Source organism: Leopardus geoffroyi, chromosome B2 (assembly GCF_018350155.1).
Source record: "Leopardus geoffroyi isolate Oge1 chromosome B2, O.geoffroyi_Oge1_pat1.0, whole genome shotgun sequence".
Lineage (NCBI taxonomy): Eukaryota > Metazoa > Chordata > Mammalia > Carnivora > Felidae > Leopardus > Leopardus geoffroyi.
Window position 1 is genome coordinate 39,037,943 of NC_059332.1, and position 20,204 is coordinate 39,058,146.

At 53.3% G+C, this 20,204-nt stretch overlaps 1 protein-coding gene across 1 annotated transcript in view; it reads right to left on the minus strand.

Moving 5' to 3' along the window:
* Positions 1-20,204, minus strand: part of LRFN2 (leucine rich repeat and fibronectin type III domain containing 2) — a 183,756-nt gene that overhangs the window by 149,533 nt on the left and 14,019 nt on the right. The window lies entirely within an intron of this gene.

A 20,204-nucleotide genomic window follows, 5' to 3' on the forward strand; every position in this document is an offset into this window, starting at 1 on the left:
CCCTCCCTCTCACTGTCTCCGTCTCTCTCAAAATAAATAAATAAACTTAAAAACAAAAAAAACAAAGACATGCAAATTCTCTTGGCCTCACCCCAGACTTCCCAAATCAGAAACTCAAGTGGGCCCAGTGACCCCTGCTTTACTAGGCTTTTCAGGCGATCCTGATGAATCCTCAAGCCAGAGAAGCACCCTTCTAGAATGGTGGTTCTCAAATCCTAATGTGCACGCAAGTTCCCTGGGGCTCTTGTTAAACCGCCAATTCAAATTTCATAGGTCCGGGGTAGGGCCCGAGAATCTTCATTTTGAACTAGTTCCCAGCAGATGCCAATGCTGCTGGCCATGGCAATGCTGTGTAGACTATAACATCAACCTGCATCTGTTCCCCATCACGAGTGGTAACTGGAACCTTCTCGAGGTAGCTGAGCGACACAGTCTCGTGGGCCTTGGAAAAATGAAATCCCAGAGACACAGCACACCATGAAAAAGGAAGGAGATTTACAGCTAAATCGTTAGGTAATTCAGAAATAAAACCTAGGTCGCTAACCTCTCAAACCTTACTTCTCTTTCTCGCTTAAAAACAAAACAAAACATTTCATTATAAAAATAATATCGTTAAAAGATTTCGAGAAAAGGAAAGGAAGGAAAACACTCATACTCCAATCACCTCGGCTCAGCAACTATTTTTTTTTTTTTCTGTTTGCATAATCCTCCCAATCTTGGCCTGTAAGTATCCTTAAAACAAATAACTGAAAGCGGGTCCTATCATGTACTAGGGGGTTTTCTTGACTAGAACAATTCTGTATGGGAGTGCTGTAATACTAGAGCCATTTATCTTAATCAGTAAAAACCCACACTTAATCACTTCATTAACATACTCAGCCAGTCAACAGTTAGCTGGAGTTACACTGTCTTGAATTTGCACCGATACTGTCCCCGTTCTCAGAGCAGGTGTGTGCCCCGGGCTCTGTGTTTTCTTCCAGCAACCATGCACTTTCCTTCTCATTCACTCTCCTCTGCCACTTAGGGGGAGGTCAGCTGCTAGCTCCTTCTCACCCGTTTCTAGTTCCTAATTCACCCACATCCCTAGGAGAAAGAGGCCCATCTCTGCCACCTGACTCTGTAAAGAGAGGTGGCTAAGGGGCGCCTGGATGGCTCAGTCAGTTCAGCGTCTGACTTCGGCTCAGGTCACAATCTCATGGTTTGTGAGTTCAAGCCCCACGTCAGGCTCTGCACTGACAGCTCAGAGCCTGGAGCCTGTTACAGATTCTGTCTCCCTCTCTCTCTGCCCCTCCCCTGCTCATGCTCTGTCTGTCTCTCGAAAATGAATAAACATATAAAAAAATAAAGAGATGTGGCTAAGTATCAACCAATGTAGATTGCATAACAAAGCAATTATGAGTTCAACACAACCTATTTATTGAGTTTTATTTTTATAATCCACAAAACTTACACAGAGGGGAAAAATCCCAATATATGACCACATCCTTGAGGGGTTTCAAGCAGCTATGCAAATGGAGTCACATCAAAGGGAAGCCTGATCTGTTCCAAGTCAGGGAGGCATCACACACACCCAGGACATCTGGCAGAGCAGAGGAAACACAAACGATCAGGTTGGGGACCTGGAGGACACCCCGTCCCTAACCAGGAGAGTACTTTCCCATCGGTGTCCTGGACAGGAAGCCCGTGGGAGCACAGAGCACAGCACCCAGGAAATGCTCCCCAAATGGAACAGGTGAGCAGATATCTGAGTGGCCACCAGAGAACCGCAGTTCTCGATGAACCGCCCCACGTGCAATCAGGTGGTAAAGAGGAGCCGCTTGCATGCATGAGCACTCTGCATGTGGCCTGGGGTGGGGAGGCAGGTGTTAGGTGAACCGCGGGACGGGAAACTGAGGCACTGAGGCAGGGGTGAGCAGAGGCGGGCTAGGATCCGGGCTGTGCTCCTCACCCACTCAGAGGTCATCTCAGCAGATCATACTCGAAGCCACAGATGTCCCCCTGCCCCGGACACCGTTGCTCAAGGACCCAGAGAGGACCCTTTGTCTCTCCCGTGGCTTCAGGCAGGCCTCTCCTGTCTTGGCTGAGCCTTCATAGTCTTCAAAAAATAAGTTTCTCCCCCATGGCCCTCTCTCTTGAACCTACTGACCCACTGGGGTCCCTCCATCCCCACCCCCTGGGAGTCAGGGCTTTCTTACTGGGCACAAGCCTCTGCCCCTTTGCCCTGCTCTACTCCTATGAGGACTGTGGGTTATGCAAAAGCAAAAGGGAGTTTGTCAAAGAGCAGGATGCCCAGAGGTCTGGCTAGGAAACGTCAGTGGACCCAGGATACCGTGTATGAGGTCAGCCCAGTTCTGGAGGCTTCTGTCCAATGGACTAACCTCACACCCTCCTTGAGAGTCTTGTCTCCTGGGGCCTTCCAGCTCTGTGTTGCCTACCTTGGTTTCACCCAGGAATAAGCTAAAATTCAAGGCACATAGAGGGAGGAGTTCACTGACAGATGGATGGGATAGATGGATGGGTGGGCAGATGAATGGGGCAGGGGAGGGGTGCGGATGGATAGAGAGATATATAAATGGATAGGCAGACAGACAAAACGATAGGGGGCAGCTGGGGTAGACAAACTGACAGGAAGCAGAAAGGTCCCCCCAAAATAGGTGGTTATTTTTACTCTTTTTTGTTTTATTGCCTGCTTCCCAAGAGCAGCCATTAATTCAAGGTAAAGTGGACCCAACAATCGCTCAGCTCTCCAGACCACTGTTTTGTAATCTGGCTGTCAGCTCATAACCGCAGCTTCATAGAACCACTGGCTATTTAAGCTAAAATGAGGTCCCCTTTTACAGATGGGTAAACTGAGGCCCAAGGAGGGCAGACGATAGGGCCCAAAGTCTCACACTATTTGGTTTTTTTATACTTTTGTTTATTAATCCCTCTCTGTCTCTGTCTCCCTCCCTTAACCCCCCTCCTTCTCTCTGAAAAATCCCTCTTGTCCTGACTTTTACCTACATACCTTTCAACTACCTTTTATTGCTGCCCAGACTGTTTCTTGGTTAAAAGTCACCCCTCCTCCCCCAGTAAATCAACCTACGAGCACAGTGGTTTCCACAGCAAAAGCAGGAGGTGAGGCCGACATTCTGTTTCTGACAAAGCCACTTTCAATAATGTATAATTAATTATAACGTATAAAAGAGGCCTTTTCCTTGCCTGCTGGTGGAAAGTTCTTCCTGACATCTAACATTACTCCATCCTTCTTTACAGCTGATTAAATAATTTCCCCCATTCTCTTTTCCCTGGGAACGTAAGGCATTGTCTTTGTCAACTTCAGAAAGGCCAGTACAATCAAATGCACTCTGCAAGGTTGGGGGGGGGGCCCTCTCCCGCAGACTCCTCCACCTTGGGAACGGGGGTGGGCAGGGGAAGCTGGGCGGGGGGGCTGAAGACGAGCTCACCCACCAGTAAGGAGGTCAGGAGACCCTGTTCCTTCTCTCCCCCACACACATGAAACTGAGCCGGCAGGATGCAGGAAACCTTTCTCAGAGTATTGATCACGGAGGGATGGGTGGTGGCCACTGACAGGCCGTCTGGGCCCCATCCGGGAGGTAAGAGCCAAATGCAGTCACTACTCAGAGCCCCCTCCTCACAGGCCACCGTTCCAAGGGGGTCTGGGGGGACTCTAGAGAGACTGGCCTTGTGAGAGCGGTCCTGTATTCTCAGTCCCACACCCACATTCCCCTGCCTGCTTCCCTCCCATCCTCCCAAGGGCCTCCGAAACCTCCCCTCTGGCAGGAAGCCTCTTTGTACGGAATAGATGGGACCCAGTGGTGATTCTGGTCCAGCCCTCTCTACCCCGACTTGAATCCCTGCCACTGAGCATGCACTCACTCCATCCACACACCTCCCTGACATGCATCCTGTCCATGTAGCTCCTCACCTGACCTTGACTGCTTTCCTGTGCTACATCTTTCTTTTCTGCTGACCTCCATGTCATCTCAGACAGGGGGCTCCCTAAGAGCAAGAGGCATAATAAAAATCAGAATATCCTTAACAGTAATAATACACTGAGACTGTACTCTGTTCCAGGCTCCATGCCACGCACATTCTCAACTTTCACTGCTCTCCTCAAGCTCCACCTGCCCTGCCCTTCTGAGCCACCTGGAAAGGGCCCCATCAGCTGGAGGGTCTAGTATTGGCCCAGTGGCTCTAACTTGGGATCTGGGGAGCCCGGGAGAAGCCATGGACACCAGAGGGCCCTCCCAGGGGCCTTCCCCGACGTGGGCCCAGGCTGCATGGCCAGCTTTCCTGTCTAGCACTTCTATGACTACAGGGACCTAGTCCTGTATGAACTCAGGCCCATGTCTGGGCCCTGACACCTTGGCAGGCCCCTCTTGTCCTTGGCCAAGAGCCCTTCTACCCCAAAGGACTAACGTCATCTAAAGACGTGCTGAAGGTTGCAGAGCAGTGAGGATAAGGTGTGGAGGCCACGTGCTCCTCTAAAAGGGCGGGGCAGGGGGAGGAGGTGACCACTCTCACAGGACACTGTCACCCACACCCTGATTTTTGCAGGATATTTTTACCATTACAGTCATGCAGAGGCCACACCCTTGTCCTTAGGATTGCAGAGTTTTCCAGAAGAGAGAACAGGTAGCAGGCGCGAGGTTACACAGCTGGATAGCAGCGAAGAGGGGACTGGAACCCGGTCTCTCCCTGACACACATACACATACACACACCCCTACTAATGCCCAGGGCCCTCTTCTGAATGGGTGATTTCTTGGGACTCGTAACCTCCTATCTGAGTGAACCCAAATTTGGCCCATACCCAGAATTCCTGAGGCCATGGCCCATCCCTGCTTGGATCTCCCAAGATCCGATTCCAGTCCAAATCCCACTCAGGGCATGTTTCCATTTGCCTAGCCTGTGTCACCTCAGACTGAGAGCTCCTTAAACAAGAGACATAATAGTAACCAGGATCATAGTCAGCACTCAGCTGTCAGGTGCGTCTCCCGGTCCCTTCCCTCCATCAGTGTGTCCCACGCCCCTTCTGCCATCCTGCTATCACCACATTCCATGCAGGAGTCCAGCTGGCAGCCCGGTACAATCTGGGATAGGCTGGCCGTGAGCTCATGACAGAGGGCATCGCACCATTCATCAGACCCTCCTTCACTCGGGGGCAAAGCCCCCATGGGCCCAGCATTGTGTCTGATCTTTTGAGGGCTCCAAGGAAGCAGAGGACACAAACCTGCCCTCAAAGCACTGACTGCAGAAATGATGTCCTAGTTCTCTCACAGAAATGACACGGAAGGGTGGAAAAGAAAAGGGCAGGAAGCAGAGGTGTGAGAGTTCAGAGAAGGGGTAAGGATGGTGGAGATGGCAGCTGGGCCACGGCTGCCACTACTGACCTTCACCCTGGAGAGCCCCAAGGAGACAAGATCCACAGGCAAGGGTCAGAGAGGCTCCAAGGAGGTCTTGGGTTCAGGGACAGGCCTTGGCCTTGAGGGACATCTATAAACAGAGACGAGAGTGCAATGTGCCCAAGGGCAAGAAACCAGGGCAGCAGAGGTACTATGGCTGGGACACAAGCCACCACATCAGGGATGCTTCTATACACTCTGACTACGTGTGCAGATCCTGGCTCTTCTGTGTGACCTTAAGCAAGTTACTTAGCTTTTCTGTGCTTTATCTATAAAATGGGAATGAAAACAGCATCTACTTCATAAGATCCTTGTGAGGTTTAAGTGAGTTAATATTTGCAAGGCATTTATACCAGCGCTTGGTCCACAGTAGGGGCTATGTGAGACATGATTACTATTGATATTGATGATGATGATCTTTCATTGCACGGAAGGCTTTTCCATGTTTTGGGCAAAGATTCACTTGCCCATTTGCCTGAAAGAAGTAACAGATGTCAGCGGTGAGCAGCGGAGACCTCTGATGGGGTGTCACATGTTTCCTGACAACCCCTGCCCCCCATGAAGGGGTGGAGGAGAGGGGAGGAGGGGTGGCTGGGGTGGGGGGTTCCGGAGTTCCCGGGCCTGAATAAGCCAAAGTCCCCAGGGAAGCTGTTCGGATCACCCAAAGGGATCTTCCAACACCACACCTCCTTCAGCCTAGCTCCTCTGTGGATCCAGGCAGTAGCGACAGGCCCGGAGCCCAGGAATGGGAGGAAATCAGCTTACACCCTCTGCCCTCCCAAAGGGACTGATTCTCTTCTGGCCTGGCCAGTTCACAGCCAGTGGAGGAACAGCCAGGACTTCCTTCCGCTGGGTAGCTGAAGGCCTGGGCCATTGTACTCTGCTAAGGGTCTGCTCCTCCCTTCATCAGGCCCACCCAGGCCAGGGGCTGCAAGATGGGGTCTGCAGTGGGGGTGGGCAGTCAGCGTGGCTACATGGCTCCTATGGGGTTTAGGATGTTAGTGAGCTGAACTTGGGAAGCAAGCAGGTCACAGGAGGGCAAGGAGGGGAGAGACGCCTTCTGTCTGAAGACGGTCCCTGACTTTGCAGAGTTTGGGGTCTAGTAGAGGAATTCAAGGGCAAACTGATGTTAGAATCATTAAATTTATTAGCATTTTTTTTTTTAATGTTTATTTATTTATTTAGAGAGAGAGCGCGCGAGCGAGGCAGAGCCCAATGCAGGGCTCGATTCCATGAACCGTGAGATCATAAGCTGAGCCGAAATCAAGAGTCAGATGCTTAACCCACTGAGCGACCCAGGCGCCCCCGAATTTATTAGTATTATTAATAATGGCTCCTACTCCTATTACTACAGAGCTCCTACTCTGCTATTCTAAGCTCCTGCCTCCTGTCATTCAATCCTCATAAAACCCACTATGAGGTGGTAACGTCATTAGCACCTCTGTTTTTCAGATGAGGAACAGGCATGGAGAAGTGATGTAACCTGCCCAAGGTCCACAGCAGAGACAGCTCAGCGGCCAATGGCCAGGCTTCACCAAGACCCTGTACTGTGCACCCTGACCCTGCACTGGGCGGGGAAACAGAGGATGCTAGCAGTACACCCCCCCCCCCCCACCTGCCCCACCAGGTATGCCAGCCTCCGGCTGACTGGGAAGGCGGCCTTCAGGAGTGACTTTTGAAGACAATAGGATTAATGGGGACACGGAAAGGAGCATGTGTTGGGGTGCAGATCTGAGCACAAAAGCGTGTCAAGATGGGGAGAGAAGGAGCCACTGAGTACGGTGGGGGTGGGGTGGACGGCGGGTGGGTGGGGGAGAGGGAGCGCTGCTCTGTGTCTCCTGCATTTGTCAAATGTAGAAGGGGAGCTGGCAGCCGGGGAGGGATCAGCCTCTAAAGCCTCCTCCTGCGGAGAGCAGGGCTGGGAGGCTTCCTGATGACGCTGTAAATCAGGGCTCCTAAGTAAACCCATTACCGCGCCTCCGGCGCTCAGTCTATTGCCCGATGCCACTGTTCGAGCGGTTACTCGAATTTAGTTTATGACTCCCGCCACGGTAAATCCCGACGAGAGCAGACAGGGGCTGCGGATGCAACAACCCCTCACCCTGGGAATTCTTGGCCTGGCTGGATCATCCCAGGCTGCAGCACTGAGAGCCCTTCCCAGCCTGGTCAGGTAGAGGGTGGAGGGGAGGGAGGCGGAAGGGGGACGAGGGATGGTACTCACCCCTTCCTCTAATACCCAGACTTTTGACGCTGAGAAGTACCAGCCTCTGAGACCCAAAAGGGGTCAGAGATCCCCCAAGGGCCAGGTAGGCGGGGACTCAAGCCCGCCCCTCCCCCAGGCTTGTCCCACCCTTGCTGCCAACTGATCCCAGGCCCCCAGGACTTCCCCAGACTGAGAGCATGAATTCTGCCTCTGTGACCCCACAGATCCCCACTGCCCCCTCCTGGGCAGGCTCCCGGTCCTGTTCACAAGTCCTTGTTTCTCCCTCTCTGCCGTTCTTCCAAGTCCCACTCACGTGGGAGCAGCTGGCGCACAAAGGCCAGCCTCCTTCCCTCTCCCATTTCCTGGGGAACAGTCCGGACTTGGCCCTCCACGAGCCTCAGACTGTTTTCACCATCTGTCAGCACACACCTCCCCCCAGACCGCCAGCTCTCAGAGAGCTGGGATGTGTCTCCCTCTCTGCATTGTCTCCGTTAGCCCTGGGCCCAGCACTCAGGGGACGCTCAGTAAACATTTGGTGAGAGAAGTATTCATTTCTGCAGCCCGAAGGTCTTGTAGTGTGGGAAACACAGGAGGTGCTAACTAAGTGTCTGTGGGCTGAACCAAGTCCAGCCTGGGAGGCCCTCTCCGACGGAGGCAGCACTCCAGCCAGCAGCAGGGGCCACCGCCAGCCACCCTCTCAGAGATCACGTGCTTGAGGCCCGCGGGCCCTTCCTGGGACCCGGCCAGGATGCTGTGAGGTGGGAGAACATCATCCGTGGTGGGGCAGCCCTGGTGGGGCCGGGGACCCTCAGCGATGCACAAATATGTGGGAAGCACCAGAAAGTGCAAGGGGCAGAGAGGGCAGGAGGAGGGGGTGCCTGACTCCTGAGGGCAAAGGGTCTGGCGTGGCTAGCATGCTGCTAAGTGGAATGTTCTCTGTCTGGATCAGCGGACCCGAAGATGCTCCAGAAGGAGAGCTCCTCCTACCAGCATGCGCTGGAACACACAGCAGCTCCCTACAGCCATCACGCCACACCTGCCTGATCACTCCAGATCGGTGTTTATCAAACTGTAGTGCACTGGCCATCGGTGGGTCACACAATCAATGCAGTAGGTCATAACTGGCATGCTTAACAGATGAGACTAGAATCGAAGAGGAGAGGAGAGGACAGAACAGGGCATTGTACGTAGTAAGAGTGTTGTTTGATAATAGTTTGTTTCCATTCTACATGTGTTGAGTATTTGTATATGTCAAATGTACACATCAGGATGCAATATAAAATACATTTTCTTTTTTTTAATTTTTTTAACATCTTATTCATTTTTGAGAGACACAGTGTCAGTGGGAGAGGAGCAGCGAGAGAGAGGGACACACAATCGGAAGCAGGCTCCAGGCTCTGAGCTGTCAGCACAGAGCCCAACGCGGGGCTCGAATTCACAGACTGTGAGATCACGACCTGAGCTGAAGTCGGTCGCATAACCGACTGAGCCACCCAGGTACCCCATAAAATACATTTCTTAATGCCCATTCCAGTCGATAAAATTTGAGTGCCACTAACATGGATGGTCCAGAGCACCCCTAAATCTACCCGACCCTAACTGATGTGTGTTCCCTCCCTTTCTGTACTGCAATTCGGCAACTCTGTGGAGTGATTCTCTGAACTAAAGGATCTCCTGAGCACACTGATGCCTCAGTACGGAGCTGCCCTCACTACCGACGGGGGGGGGGGGGGGGGGAGGGAGGGCGGGGGTGTCAACAGGGAGGCAATTCAATAGGATGTCAGGACATTCAGCCTCCAGGGCCCTGAAGTGGTGCCAGGAGTTCAGGAAAAGGGCAGCTGGGAGGAGCCCCTCTGATGCCCTCTGCAGTTGGCCCTGGGAACTCCTCCTCAGTCTTCCAGGGAACGGGAAGGAAAGGATGGCCTGAACCCAGGCCTTCTCCCCCAGAGTCATAGAAGGTCAGGGCTGGAGGGGACCTCAGGGAGCTTCTGCAGCAACCCTCGTTTTGTAGATCGGGAAACCCAAGCCCCCACAGAGGGAGGCCCAATGGCTGGCTTGGGTCGGACCTGGGAAGAGCATGCCTGTCTCCTAAGACCTCCCCATGAGCATTGCTTATTGCTGCCCAGGCCTGCCCTGCTCCTAGGGCACACGAGCTGCAGGCAGGTTACCCAGAGGCACCCTGTCCCTGCTGGGGGCTATCTGCTGCAGATCCTGCCAGCTCTGGGGCGGGGTGGGGGATGGGGTGGGGAGGGTTCAGGGAGGGACGAGGACTCACGGGTCATTCTCTTCTCGGACTTTCTGGGGGAGGCACCTTAGCTGGAGGGTTTGGAAGAAGCTGCTCAGAATGGAAGGGCTGAAACAAGGGCGAGGGAGACAGCCATTTCAGATAGGAGAAGAACGAGAGCCCTGGCTTTCCCCACATTGAGCCCTAGTGGGAGAGTCAGGGTGGAGAGGGAAGGCCAGGGAGGACAAGCCGGACCACGGTAAGGGGCTGGAGGAAGGGACAGGCTGCAGCAGGCCTGGGAGGGGGCACCCCAGCTGCTCACTTCTCCCAGGTTCTGGGTGAACCCTTCTCCTGGAGTAGGCTTCCTCCACCCCTGTTCTCCAGCCTTGGGTTGCAGGGAGTCCAGGGCATCTTCCCTCCACCTGCTGACCTGCAGTCCAGGAACCCCTAGGCAGGAAACCTCGGTCTTGCTCATGCCCATAGCCCTAGGGCCCAGCCCAGTGTCTGGCTCCTAGCAGACAGGAAGTACCAGAAGTATTTCAAGAATGAGTGAGTGAATGAATGAATGAATGAACATAGTAGAGACTAGAGAGCACAGAACCTGCCCTCTGGAAGATGACAGGCCAGTTTGGGCATGAGGACAGAGAAGTAGAGGAAAAGCATTTCAAATTGAACATACGATGAGAGACAGCTAAGGGGCACAGACGAGGAAGGAGGTAGGATCTGGGGGCAAGGTTCGGCTACAGCATTCACAGAAGACTTCCTGGAGGTGGAGGTTAGGGGAAGGTAGGGTTCGGGCATGGGGAAGGAGGCAGGACAGTGTGGTGCATGGATTGGAGAAGTACAGAGACATGAAGGGTACTGAAAGGCCTCCTAGGGCTGGGTGAGTGGTCACAACTAGGGACTAGGCCAGGCCAGTGGGAGCGTATGGTATGAAGGGAAGACGCACCACTTCCAATTTCAAAGCCCCCAGGGAAAACTGGGGAGGCTGTCATTCTGCCAGGACCCTGTGGTTCCAGCCAGAGTTCATTGCAGTCTCCTTCTCCTGCTCCTGAGCCTTGAAGGACCTTAGCCACAGGACAAGCAGAGAGGACGGGCTTCCGGGTCCTGCTGACACGCAGGTATGAACCGGCAAGAAAAAGCTCTGAAAAAGGGCCCAGTCTGATTCTGCCACCTCTTGAAGGTGACGACTTTCCTAGCAATTGACTATTAAGCCTCCATTGTACATGCAAAGGCCACCTGCACGCATGCGACACACACACACACACACACACACACACATATACACAATGTGCAGCTTGCCCACAGCTGCATCCAACAAGGGGCAGCAGGCAAGTCTTGGGGGAGCCGGCCATGGAGGGGGTGAGGGTCAGTACGTGGGACTCTGTGTGGGTAGGAGTGTGTATCACATGTGTGTCTCCCTACAGCCTAAGTCTAGATTTTGACCAAGTGCTGACGACCCACCAGTTGGCTCCTGGCCCTACCTGTCTCTTCCTGAGGGTTGACTCTAAGCCCACAGATGGCTCAAGGGGCCCCACGGGTAGAGACCCCTCCCTGCACACCTGCACAGTACCCACTGATGGCCCAGGTGCACATGGCGCCTCTCTCTGTCCTGCTTTCAGAATATCTGCCTCTCTGCCTCCAGTCAGTGTCTGTGATTCTACCTCCCTGTCCCTCTAGCTCAGATGCATAAGGAGGACAGCAGCAGGGCCGGCCACTGGGCCAGTGAACTCCTACCGTATCCTCCTCTGGGGGGCCCTTGAGGGTCCTCAGGTTTGCTGAGTCCTTGCTTTCTCATCAAAGGGAGGAAAAGCGCAGGGAGCAGAAGCTGCCAGGGGCTCCCTGTCAATCCACAGCCACTTATCCTGGTGCAAAGACCATTAGGGAGCAGTGGTTTTTAGGGGGTTCCATCTGGATGAACAGCACCTGTTGCTATTTTTAAAACACATTTCTTTGTGACTAAGCCAGGATTAAGCTGAGGCAGAGGTAGATATGGTAGCAGCTGGGTCCCCAGACGGTCTGCCTTCCCTGTCAGCACTGAGGGCCTGCCATGAGCCCTGGAGGCCATGTCATAAACGGTCTCATCTCCTGGTCTGCCAGGAAGCAAGAATAGAAATCAGAGTGGAAGCAATAGCATGGCTGTGGAAGGAGCACCAGTCTCCTACAGCGTCTTCAGCCCTGTCCCCAAAGTGTTCAACAGCTCCCCTGCCTTCATCATTTCCTCGCTGTCACCCCACAGACACACCCGCTGTGTGCCAGCAAGGTACTGGATGTGAGGTGATTAAGTTTCTAAAATGACTACCATCACACTTAGCAACCGTGGTCCAGGAGCTGGGCTGGGTGCTGTACAACATTATCTTATTATAAGACCTCATTTCATTTAATCAGTGGAACCGCTCTGCGAGGTAAGATCTCTTTTAATCCCCATTTGCTGGGTGAACATATTGAGGCTCAGGGAAAGGTGAATATACGGAGGCCTAGGGAAGTTATGTAACTTTCCCAAAATCACACAGCCAGTAAAGGAAGGTCTTAGGATTCAAATTCAGATGTATCTGATTCTGAGGTCCAGCCCCATGGCCATTAATCATTTGCTGGCCAGCTCCAAGAGCATCTGGTGTCCAGTGGTGGGACACAGGAGCCAAAATTACAATATACACTTTCCATCATGGTCATGACCAAGAGTCAACAGCAATAGTCATGCAACCAACAATCACTTAGGGCCTACCTTGTGTGAGCTGCTGCCTGAGAGCCTGGGGATACAGGTGGGCAAGACAAAGTTCCTGGTCCCATGGCGTTTATTAATCAAATGTAAGGTTCATCTCCGATGCAACCTTCCCACTCACAGCTCCCTGAATCTGATCAAGGTATCATGTGACCATCACCACATCCTATTGATTTCATCACCTAAGCAGCTCCAGGATCTGTCCACTTCTCTCCGTCTCACCGCTACCACCCCAGTCCAAGCGACCCTTCTCCCTCTCCTGTACTATTCCAGTGGCCTCCTCAGTAGACTGCGTCCCCCGGCCCCCACTATCCCCCAAGCAGCTTTCCACCATGCAATTACAGTGAGCTTTTCAAAATGTAAATCTGGTCCCCCTTCCCTTAAATTACAATGCTTCAATGCCTTCCCATTTCTCCTAGCAAAAATGCTTCCTCACTGCCTCTGATGCCCTACCTATCTCCCCAGCCTTTCCCTACAGCATGTCCACAATGACCATCTCCACCAGCACTGTGATCGTAATGGCCATCCCCACGATCATCCCGACCTCCTCCACTACCATCCCCTCCATCACAGCAGGGCTCAACATCACATCACAGAAGTGTCTGAATCTTCGTAAAGCACAGCCTCCACGTGCGTGGCCACGCCGGGTGCTGTGTGCAATGATAGAAACAGGCAGCCCTGAGATCAAAGCTCTAACCATCTGAGACGTGGACTCAGACACACATCATCATGGCACCTGTCTGTTCAAGTGAACGCCTGAAGGGGGATCTGGAGTTTCTAGCCTTCCGCATCTCTAAGAAAAGTTCCCGACCCATAGTCAAAGGGAGCACAGCTCTTCCTGCCCCAAGGCAGGATGTTTAACAGCCAGGGCCACCTGACAGAGGATTTGGCACCAGAGAAAAATCACTATAGAACCCCCTAACACTTCTATTCCAGCCAAACTTTGGGATCATGACCTTTGAGAGTGGCCTTAAAGAGAAACACAAAGAGTATGCTTACAGTAGAAAGAGGCAGGCCCTGTACCCCAGAGCTCTTAGGATATTATGGGTGAGTTCTTCCATCTCCCAGCTTTAAGGATGAGAAAACAGAAGAGGGTCAGAGAGGACACCCTCTTGATCAAGGCCATATGCAAATCCCTAGGACAGACAGGCTCCACAGTCAGCCTCTGAGACCCCGTCCCTTAGCCCACTCTGGCCTCCTAGAGAAGAGGAAGCAGAGAGGGAAGACACTCGAGAAGGGAACAGCCTCCTGCTACCAGGTCCTTGTCCCCACGTCCCCACAGGAAAAGAGCAGGACACTCTTTATCTGGGTTTTGGGCTTTTAGTTATCCTCCACCACTGAGAAGAAAAACAAAATGGTGGACACAGCCTATGCTGGCCAATGGGATGAAATTATGGGAGGTGGTGGGAGCTTCTGGTTGATGCTGCCTTGACTAAAAGGAGACAAAAGAAATTCTCAACTCCAGGTCCTAAAGAGCTCCAAGGGAGGAACCAGACCACTTTATCGCTTAAAGCCAGCTATTCCAAAGCCGTCTTGCCTTTGGCTTCCTCTCTGGGTCCCCATCTTCCTCCTCTCCCCTTCAGATCTCAATTCCAGAAGAGATATGAGACATCAGGCAATGGCAGCTGGAGAGGCCAAAGAGATGGAACCCAAGGAGAGAAAAAATAATACTAAGTGGAACTTCCTAAACATTCATTGTGCACTTATTTCCACGTGAACACACACTCCTCACTGTTTTGAGGACTTTGTGTGCCTTGATGCATTTAACCCCACCGTGGCCCATGATGAGGAAAGTGCAGGCTGGCCTGGCTAAAGTGGAGGTGCTGGTGAGGGGGCCTGGCAGAACTGCCCCAGAGACTCAGCCCCCACCCATGTGAACTCTCGGGGTTCTTCTGGAAAATCCCTAACAACTGCCACTATGTTCTTTGATGCCCTTAGACGGTCTGCTCAGGAACAGAAATGCCCCGACTAACTGCTCTGCCAGCTGCCAGCTGCCAGCTGATCAGTTGACCCCCCCCCCCAAATGTGGAAACAAGATTCACCATTCCTGGGTGCTCTGCAGATTTTCCCCCTCTCCTCTGTCTCTTATAAATCCAGCTCTTGCCTTTGTAGTTAACTGTCATCTCCTGACTGTCCCATCCTATGAGAAATGTTATAGAGGCTTGCTGACGGCCCGGGCTGTCCTTCCCCAGTACAGGTAAGGCACACCCATTGTGTGGTGTCTGCACGCGTACTGTGAAACCCTTGATCCACTGGGACTGGGGAACTGTGAGCCGGCAGGCAGGCAGGACTTGGATCTCTAAGACGGTATACAGATGGTGGGAAATTGAGGCTGCAGCTTTTCTGTAGCAAGGAGACTCACATGCATCTCAGCTCTCAGCCACGGCAGCTGACATGCCCCATGTGGGTGTGGGGTAAAAAAAGTTGTTCACGTGGGCAGCGGCGGGGCCTCCCACGAGACGAAAATGAAGATGCTTTATTTCCTGTCCTGTCCCGAATCCTCCCCTGACGCTAAGAAACATGGTGGTAAATAAAGTCTATTGTATCCTCCGGACTGGATGGCCGGTCCAAACCCATGCGCATGGCTGGTGGCCCTGGACTAACTGTGAGCTTTTGCTCCATTTTTATGGACCAGGAAAGTGAGGCACAGGGAGGTCAAATGACTTGCCGAAGATCACACAGCCAGTGAGTAGCAGAGCCGGGTTGGAACACCTATCTACACTGGGTGGTTTAGTGTGGTACAGTGGGAAGGACATGGGTCACTTTATCAAGGGTCCTGCCATCAAAGGCGGCTCTGGGACCCACACCCATGTGCAGGGGGTCAACGGAACACATAGATGGGAACAGCTTGGTAGCCAGGGGAAGTGTGACCTCCCCCTGCAAGCCAGGGGAGGGGAAGATTGAGCAAGCCTTCAAGCTGATGCAGGGCAAGAAGGCCCTGAGGATGGAGTCTGTTGCTTCGAGGGTGGACCAGCCCGGAACCTGGGCAAAAACTGGTATATTCAGATGGCAGACTGGGAGGGCATCATGGAGGAGGAGGGGGAACCAGGCCTGGGAGGGGTTTCCCGGTGGGAACAACCAGCTTGGGGGCTAGTGGGCTGCGACATACAGAATTTTCATTACGACTTGGGAGCCTGGCTTGCAGTGCAGACAGAAAAGCCCTCCCTTGGTCAGGACATGATGGGGTTTACACCGGCCTGGGTTGCATCCATGTGGGCTGCGGCTGCAGCTGGGGGCCGGATGGCACGCAGGAGACCTGCACTGACCAGATTTCGCCGTTCAGACATGCCAAGGAGGATTAAGTCATTAAACGGGGGACAACCAAGTTGCCTTCCCTGTACAAGCCGGGCCCCGAACTGCTCTCGCAGTGGCAGGAAGGCCTCTGCACTCTGATCTGCGTGCCTTCAATTTCACTCCCGGGAATCCATCCTCCACACATCCACCCAAGCCAATTTCCTTACAGGCAAATCAGACCGTGTCATTCCCAGCTTAAAAGCCTTCCAGTCTCCCCACGGACTTCCCCACCAAGCCTAACCTGAGCTCCTCAGTATGGCATTTGGGGACCTTCCTGGCTTGGCCTTCCCTTCCTGGGAAACATTCAACTCCCCTGTCCCTGGTCTCTCTCCATACTATACCCCTCTTCTCCCTGCAAGGCCTTCCCAGCTGCAGGTGTTCTTGCTGCCATGAATGCCTGCCTCTCCCCATCTCTGACGTCCTCAACCCTGCAATAAGAATCCCAGGAGGGCTTGAAAACTCCAATGGCCAGGCCACACCCAGAACAATTAAATCAGACAGTATTGGGAATGGGGCTGAGGCATCACTGGTTTTTAAAGCCCCCAGGTGGCTTCAGTGTGCAGCCAGGACTGACATCCGCTATTCTCCCTTTAACCAACCCCGACCTACTCCCTTGAACATTCAGCCCAGGTGTCTCATCCAATCGTTAAATATTCATTGAGTTGGACACTGTTCTAAGCACTGGATATAAAAATAATAATGATAGCTAATATTGAGTGTTTTACACATACTAACTCATTAAACAAGAATAACACCTCTGTGGGGTAGGTACTATTGTTTCCCCCACCTACACATGGGGAAATGGGGACACAGAGAGGGGAAGCGACTTCCCCAGGGTCAAACAGCCAGTAAGCACTGCCACGTGACCCATGGGCTGGTGGTCTGTGGCCCTCAGGTTGTTCACAGGCTGCAAGAGAGAAGCAATAGACAAGCAAGCAAATACCAAGTAGAGAAAAGGATATGGAAAAAAAAAACAAAGGTGCCCTGAGTGAGAGCAGAGCAAAGGGCCAACTTTAGACTGGGTGGTCAGGCCACCCCCCGGGGGACAATATGTCAGGAGACACCTGCCGGGTGAGAAGGATCCAGCCAAGCAGGGTGTGGAGAAATGGTATCCCAGGCAGGGGACCCAGAGGTGGGAAAGTGCATGACATGCTCTGGGAATTGTGTAAGTCCAGTATGGGGGTGGGCGCACCCCGGGGAAAGAAGCTGATGGGACCAGTGCCTTGCAGGCTACCTAATGAGTGAGGGTTTTATCCTGAGGGCAATGAGTCTTCAGCAAGGCCTGCAAGGGTGGGCTTCAGCAAGATCCCTCTGAGGGTGGGCTAGGGGGGTCTGGGGGCCCTCAGGAGGCTATTGCAGCCATTTAGGGAAAGGCAGCTGCAGTGGAGCTAGAGAGAATTGCCTTCTCCAGGAAGCTCTCTGGGTTCCTCACTTCCAGTGGAGCTCTGTGTATTTTAATGGCCTGTTTACCTCTCAGCCTCCCCTGCCGGGAGGGGAGCACCTTGAGGGCGGGGAACAGGTCTAGCTTACCCATACAGCCCAGCAGCTGACCAATACGAGGTGCTCTGGAAACATCTGTTATCTGCAAATGAGTTGAATGAAGGCCCGCCAGGCCAGGCCGGCAGGATCCTGAAGAATTTCATAGAAGGGAAGAAACCGGGAGAAGCCCCTCTGCTCACTTTCTCCTCCAGAGCTGGGGTTTCACAGACCTTGGCCAGAAGAGGATGCTGCACCCCAACGGCCCCCGGCAAAGCCCCTCACCCCGCCCTCGTGGATGAACACCTGATGGGGCAGCAGCGCCACAGATAACCGGCGGTGGCCAAGCCTGTCCCCTGCCCCCGCACTGCCACCAAACCCCATTAGGCAGGGCAATGGGGAGGGAGGTGGCCCCAGCCCAGACCCCTCCTGAAATAGCAGAGCCTCAAGGTTCCAGGCAGTGCCAGACACTTTTAATAGCCCGGGTTTTTAACTGGCAGTTTGGGCACCGGCTGCTGCTCGGGTTTCTGCAGGGAGGGTGGGGCTGGGGCTGGCACTGGAGTTTGTGTGTACCTCCATCTGCTGCCATCGCCACCGCCAGGTGGGCCCCCAACCATGCGTCACCCCGCCTCTGTCCAGATCAGAGGAGGGCAGGGGCGAAGGGGCGGGAGGCTCAGTGGGGTCACCCAGGTGCCATGGCCAGCGGGTGGCAGAGCTGGGGCCAGGGATCCGAGCTTCCAGACTCCCAGCCCAGGGCTTTTTCCAAGGCACTTCTGCACCGCCCTTCAGAGCACCTGCCAGCCCCCACTGCTCCTTTAGGAAGGTCTCTGCTTAGCGGTGCTGAAGCTGTCCAGAGCACAGAGCACCCAGAGCTCACAGGGGAGCACCTCCCCCCCCCCATCCTGGGGCAGAGGCAGCCAGCCAGGTCCTCCAGGGACAGCAGGAACCCCTCCTCACTGCCACAGGCCATTCTGTCTTTGTTTTGCTAACAGTGTGAGGGGTAAGGGTGTGGGTCCAAATCCTGGCGCTGCAATGTCCCAGCTGTGTGGTCCTGGGCTAGTTATGTAAACTCTCTCTGCCTCTGTTTCCTCACAATAAAATAGAAACCTCAGGGACAATAGTCCTAAGTCCTAAGGTGGTTGCGAGGGCTAAATGAGTTAATAAATATAGAGTGCTTAGAACAATTCCTGGCAGGGAGTAAGGGCTCATCAGTATAAATGTTAGTAAGAACTTACTAGGACACAGTCCAGGGACCTGGGTCACTAGGTGTGCCTAGGCTATTCACCAACCCACTCCATGCCTCAGTTTCTCCAACTGTTAAGTGGAGGAGTAATCTGTCCCTATGAGTGGCTCGAGGACAACCACAAAATGCCGAGAACTATGAAAAGGGCTTGGAGGTTAAAAAGAAAAGTACCTCACAAGTGGGAAGCTTGATGGGCAGGTGACCCCAAGGCAGACGAAGGGTCCCATAAATCACCCCTGACCCAGCAGGCTGCCTGGGTTTTATGGGCACAAGGGGCCCAGGCCACTTTCCTGAACATCATTCAGAATTTATAGACTCTTGTCACTGTCTTCCCCAATACTTTTATTTAGTTGCTTCAGAAGCAAGCCTGGCATTAATAGAGCTTTCGCTGCCCTTCCGGGAAAACACAGCTCGTTCGGCAGTCAGTCCCCAGCTGGTGGGAGGAGGGAGCTGTGTGGCTGACAGAATGTCCACCCTGCAGTGGCCGCCTCCTCTACCTGCCAGGGGGATCAGATGGCATCCCAGAGCCCAAGCATGGGAAGGAACCAGCCCTCTGCACGTGGGACCCAGTGATCACCGAGACCTCCTGCCTTCTAGGAATTTGAACCGGACTGAGCTCAGCTGGGGGGCCTCCTCCCACTTATTGAACAAGGAAACCACAGCAAGAAGTGCCAGCCGAGAACCCGATGAAACCTCACCCCGCTTTTGCCACTCACAAGCTATGTGATGTTAGCTAGGTAACTTGACCTCTCTGAACTTCCGTTTTCTGCCCTGTAAACAGGGATAAAAGTACCTACCCTGTCTGTTCCACAGGCCCCTGGGATGAAGAAACGAGACCATGTACCATGGGGGGGAAGTGGGAAAAGATACAAGGGGAGGTGTAGCAGAGCATAGGGCCCTGGCACTGGATAGCCTGGGCTCGAATCCTGCTCAGCCCCTTCCTGGCTGGCTGCTAGGGGCCCAGGCCACTTTCCTGAACCTCATTCAGAATTTATAGACTCTTGTCACTGTCTTCCCCAATACTTTTATTTAGTTGCTGGGCGAGTTACTTTACCTCTCTGGGTCTGTCTCAGTTTCCTCTTTGGTACACTTTGGAGAAGATGATCTAATTCACAAGGTTTTGTGAGGAGAAAACAGGAGACTGTCTCTAAAGCCTGCCGGGGCTCAGCAAACGTGGGCAGCTAAGAGAAGCACTGGCCCCAAGGGAGTCTGGAGTGGTGGTTAAGGGCACTGGGGATCAGACACAATTGGGCTTAAATCCTGGCTGAGCCATACGGTTTCTGCAGGACCTGGGACTCATCTCAGCTGGCCTGGGACTTCCCTAGTTTTCAAACTGAAAGTCCTGCATCCTGGGAACCCCCTCGGTCCAGGGCAAACAGCCCCTTTGCTATTCTGAGCCTCCATTTCCACTCTGCATAGAGAGAAGTAATATCTACTTGGCAAAGGTAGTAAGGAGAGAAGGCATGTAAATCACAGCACCAGCAAACACTGGTCTAGGACACACCCCAGGCGGATGCTGTTGCGCTTTGTAGATAATCACTCATTCCATACTAGCCACAACATTGGAGGTCAGGTGCTGGCATGAGCCCCATTTTACAGAGGACACAATTGGGCTCAGAGAGAACTGACCTGCCT